This window comes from Schistocerca piceifrons, chromosome 1 (assembly GCF_021461385.2).
Source record: "Schistocerca piceifrons isolate TAMUIC-IGC-003096 chromosome 1, iqSchPice1.1, whole genome shotgun sequence".
NCBI lineage: Eukaryota > Metazoa > Arthropoda > Insecta > Orthoptera > Acrididae > Schistocerca > Schistocerca piceifrons.
In genome coordinates this window covers 740,337,868-740,343,198 of record NC_060138.1, presented here as the reverse complement: position 1 = coordinate 740,343,198, position 5,331 = coordinate 740,337,868, and the positions used below count along the sequence as shown (strand labels likewise).

General features: G+C 43.8%; 1 pseudogene; it reads right to left on the bottom strand.

Annotated features, from left to right (window-relative positions):
- Window positions 1-1,285: 1,285 nt before the first annotated feature.
- On the bottom strand, window positions 1,286-1,403 carry LOC124724613 (annotated as a pseudogene).
- Window positions 1,404-5,331: the final 3,928 nt, after the last annotated feature.

Sequence of the window (5,331 nt, the reverse complement as noted above, 5' to 3'; positions counted from 1 at the left end):
TCAGTTGGTCGTAGTCCATACTGACGCTGAAATCGAAGTTTTACCAGTTTAACAGACTTTACGTCAGCGAGAGAAAGCACGCCATAACACCTCCTGCTGTGGTCCACATAGCTACCGACGCGCGCTTATGTGAACGAAGCAAATACGCGAATGCGCACGCAGTACCAGCTGCCGCATGCAAATACAGGAAACATTTTGAGTTACCATACATGTAGAAGCAAATCGCCAATAAATATCTGAATTAGTCTCAAGTTACTACATTTAATCCGGACACCGTCTACGTCTCACCTCTCAGGCGATAGTCACGTGAGTCCGTTGAGGTTCTGCATGGTGTTGCGAAAGACCCTACTGAACCCATCGATACCACTTCCGCATGACAACTGTGGGATCACGACCAGTGCCAGCAATGATATTGCAGGCTTTGGGGATTTATTATTGATCGATTTGATGAAAGTGAGATCCACTGCCCGTAACTGGTTCCCTATCAGCAGATAAAAACACTCTCACATGCCAGTCATCTGTTCCCTGGACCGTGGAGACATCAGCCCTCTTCTCCTACAGTGCTTGTTTCTATGTCCTGTATTAATTACTCAGTTAATGAACGGGACAGGAGGCAAACTACAAACCAGTAAGTCACAGTGAATTGGAAATAAATAATATATATTGATGATAAAAACATGGTAAACGCTAGGTAGTCTCGGCACATACATTGGAATTTAGTCAGCCCACAATTTTAGGTTATTTGGCGAACTGTCGTCTTGCTGTAGGACAAGAAAAAATATACGGAAAAATATTGAGAAACAAATGAGAAGCAATGATAAGTCGTCCAGTCTCCAGACACAGGCAGAACTGGTGTCCCCACGTGTCGACGTGGCTGCAGGTTGAATTTGAAAGTAACAGCTATGAACTTCTACTGATTTTCGCCTTCTCGTGAGTTTTCTGAATTGACTGAAAACTGCTACCCCTCCCACGCACACACAAATACACTATTCGATGGCCTTTTTTCAGGCAAGCCATGGGTGGTTTCATTTGGTCGGGGAAAATTATTTTTAACGCTTAAATTAAAGCTAAACTAAACTCCTCCCGAACAGGCCATGAAGGCCCAACGGTACTGACCGGCCGCCGTGTCATCTTCAGCTCAGAGGCGTTACGGGATGCGGAGACGGAGGGGCATGTGGTCAGCACACCGCTCTCCCGGTCGTAGGTCAGTTTCCGAGACAGGGGCCGCTACTTTTCAATCAAGTAGCTCCTCAGTTTGCCTCGCAAGGGCTGAGTGCACCCCGCTTGCCAACAGCCCTCGGCAGACCGGATGGTCACCCATCCAAGTGCTAGCCCAGCCCAACAGCACTTAACTTCGGTGATCTGACGGGAACCGGTGTTACCAATGCGGCATGGCCGTTGGCAACACGTAAATTAACTGGTTAAAAATCAAAAGGTTCTGAGCACTATGGGACTTAACATCTGAGGTCATCAGTCCCGTAGAACTTAGAACTATTTAAACCTAACTAACATAAGGACATCACACACATCCATGCCCGAGGCAGGATTCGAACCTGCGACAGTAGCAGTCGCGCGGTTCCGAAGCGCCTAGAACTGCACGGCCACAACTGGTTAATTTCATCGACTTTTCAGTTGCTTGCCTACTATCACTGAACTCACTTAAGCATTCGATTCCGCTATTATTAGACACTCTACTGAGGCTTTGCCATGTTTTTCATATAAGAGGCGATCAAAAAGTTTCCGTTTGACGGCATTGCTACAGTGTATAGGCAACGTAGCGCGCCTCCAATGCGGTATATAAGCACTGACACGTAGGAAAGGGTTCAGTATGGCATTCGCGTCTTTCCGACGTGTGTGACGTAAATGCAAAAACGTGAACAATGGTAACGTTACTGCCAGATGAGTACAAATAGGAGCAAAGTGAAGTTATTCTTTTCTTTGCTGCCGAAGGAAACAAAGCGGTACACGTCCTTGTGAAACAGTGCGACAAGGGGTGATGCTCCTTCATTATACAGCACGTCACCAAATCGTAGCAAAGGTCGTAACGCAGAAGTTACGGCAACTTGAGTTGGGAGACACCCGAGCGTCCGCCTTATAGTGCTGATCACTCCCCATTGGGATTGCCACGCCTTCGGTTCCTTCGAAAAGGCCTTGGTAGGTCAACGATTCCTGTCCGGCGAGAATGTCGAGCAGGCAATTACTGAGTTCTTCATGCAGCAGGACACGGTGTTTTACCAAATCGGTATCGTCAACCTGCTGCGTTGGTGAGATGACTGCTTCAACGCTCAAGTTGATTTTGCCGACTGGCGAACCGATTCTGGACTGTGAGGATTTCAGACGGAAACTTTTTAATCGCCCCTTATACAAGTATATCTGAGGAATGCCTCCGGGTTACAACATCATGAAACGCTAAACTGCAGTCTCTATAGGCCACGACCTCGCCGCAGTCGAACTCCAAAACGTGCTTGTAGATGTTTCTCCTTCTTCCCACATACAAAGTCGATTCAGATGAGATTTGTGAATGAGAAACCCACTGCTTAATCTTTCTTTATATACAGGGTGGCCCACGATAAGACACCTGATTTGTTTCATGAGTAACACATTTGTTGTTGACAAGATTTGTAATTTATTGATGCTGAAGTAAAGAATACAGCTTGTAAATGCAGCCTAATGAATCAGGTGTTCAATATGACTGCCGTTTTGGTTTACAACTTCCTCCAGTCGCACACGTGCATTTGGGACGACTCTCCGACACAAATCTTCTGGAATGGCACGGTATAGCTCCACAATTATGGCCCTAAGTTGCACTGCATTTTCGAGTTTTCTGTGGTACACCTTCTCTTTAAGGAACCCCCAAAGGGGCCAAGTCTTTCGTGTAGGAAATCAATCACAACGTTGGCAGTATGGGGGGAGGGGGGGGGGTGCTCCGTCCTGCATGAACCATTGTTCCTTCAATGGAAGACATGAGGCCATGTGTAAATAGCGTTCACCGGTTACTGCAGCATCGAAGAAGAACGGACCGAAGATTCCATGGCTTGACATCGCGATCCACACGTACATCTACATCTGCATCTACATCTACATGACTACTCTGCAATTCACATTTAAGTGCTTGGCAGAGGGTTCATCGAACCACAATCATACTATCTCTCTACCATTCCACTCCCGACAGCGCGCGGGATTTTCTACCAAATTTCGAGACGATGTTTCTTTGTGGAACCTATTAAAGGCATCTCGCATTGAAGTCCGTGCCCAGTTTCGCGCGTCTGTAAATTTTAGCCAATCTTCGGGATTTCGCGTTCTTCTGAACTTCGCATGCTTTTTCCGTTGCCTCTGCAACAGCGTTCGGACCTGTTGCATGGGGGGCTTAATTAAATAAATTTGAAAATACTTTTAATTTTAGTAACTGTCCGATTACGCTGTGTCTCGTAAACGGTTGGCCCTGACTAGAATTATTACGCAATCTGACTGCAACAAACAATGTAAGAAGATTTTCGTAAACACAATCAATTAATTAAGTCCCCAGCAACTATAAAACCTACAAAATCCAAGCACAAATGTAACTGTTCTGTATGTGGGAGTGTGACTCAACGCCCACATCTGGCACGGTTCCTTTCCAACAAGACAAGAATTTTTAAATACCAACTATACTGACGTGACAAAGAAATTTAGAAAAACTATAATTACGCAAGAAAACCAGAATTCACTCTAATACAAGAACACAAGCCAGATGCTTTGTTGACTGAACCTGTAGTGACGCATTATTTCAGACACACAATTAATAAAAGAACATTGTAGATTTTACCTTCATATATATTGACGAAATGCACTCATTACAATAACATCTGCTATCTCTCCCATCAAATAATTGCATAAAACATGGAACAACACTCTTTACTACCACATCTCACTCCGACTTCACGACAAGCAGTGCCCACTGGCACATCTCGGTACGAACTCTTAACACATACTGCCCTCTACGAGCTCTCTACTAGCACTGACTTCTACGATCTCTTAACACACACTGACTGCTACGAGCTCTTAACACACACTGTCTGCTACGAACTTTCAACAAGCACTGACTTCTACGATCTCTCGACAACCACTGTGGAGGCGGCTTAATAGTACTCTTTGGCGCAATCTCTGGCGCAGTGGCACAGTGTAGCCACCTTTCATATGCCCCTCCTCCACAGGCCAGAATTTGATGGTATTTTTGCCAGCATTGGTGGTGAAAATACCACCAAATTCGTCCAGAAAAATACAGACAAAAATAAAGGATAATATTAATACCTAAATATCACATAATTAGTTAAAATTTTGGCTTTGCACTGACCTTTCACTAACCTAATATATGAAATACAGTAAGCAATACAACTTCTTTTCATACATGTGACTTTACATAATAGTTTACACAATATACAAAAAAAATCAGTTTATACAAATGTTCACATGCTTTGAATGATTAATTTATACAAAAAAAAGATACTAACAGGTGACATCTTTTCAGTAGAAGCAGTCCATCAGTTGCACCCAGTAAAGTTTAGCAGGTACACCCAGCAACAAGTCACATTAATTCAGTAGAAGCAGTTCATCAGTGGCACCCAGCAATGTTGAGTAGGTGCAGACAGCAACAAGTGACACCATTTCAGTAGAAGCAGTCCATTAGTGGCATCAGCAATGTTGATCAGGTGCACACAACAACAGGGGACATCTTTTCAGTAGAAGCAGTCCATCAGAGGCACCCAGCAATGTTGAGTAGGTGCAGACACCAACAAGTGACACCATTTCAGTAGAAGCAGTCCATCAGTGGCACCCAGCAATATTGAGTAGGTGCAGACAGCAACAAGTGACTTCATTTCAGTAGAAACAGTTCATCAGTTGCACCCAGCAATGTTGAGCAGGTGCAAACAGCAACAAGTGACTTCATTTCAGTAAAAACAGTTCATCAGTTGCACCCAACAATGTTGAGCAGGTGCAGACACCAACAAGTGACACCATTTCAGTAGAAACAGTTCATCAGTTGTACCCAGCAATGTTGAGCCGGTGCAGACAGCAAGAAGTAACATCATTTCAGTAGAAACAGTTCCAAAAAATTCACTAGCACTGATCACACTGTTTATCAGAGTTTATGAGCAGAAATTAAACATGTCCTAGTGTCACACATCATGTTGAAAAGTGCAGGTAACAGTTCAGAATATTTCTCTTCACTAATCAGACAGTTCAGGCATGAACAATAGTTTGAATGCACATACAAATGCTTTTACAGTAACATACAAATCATAACAAACACACAAATGATATCAGATAATTATCCTATTAACTATTACAATA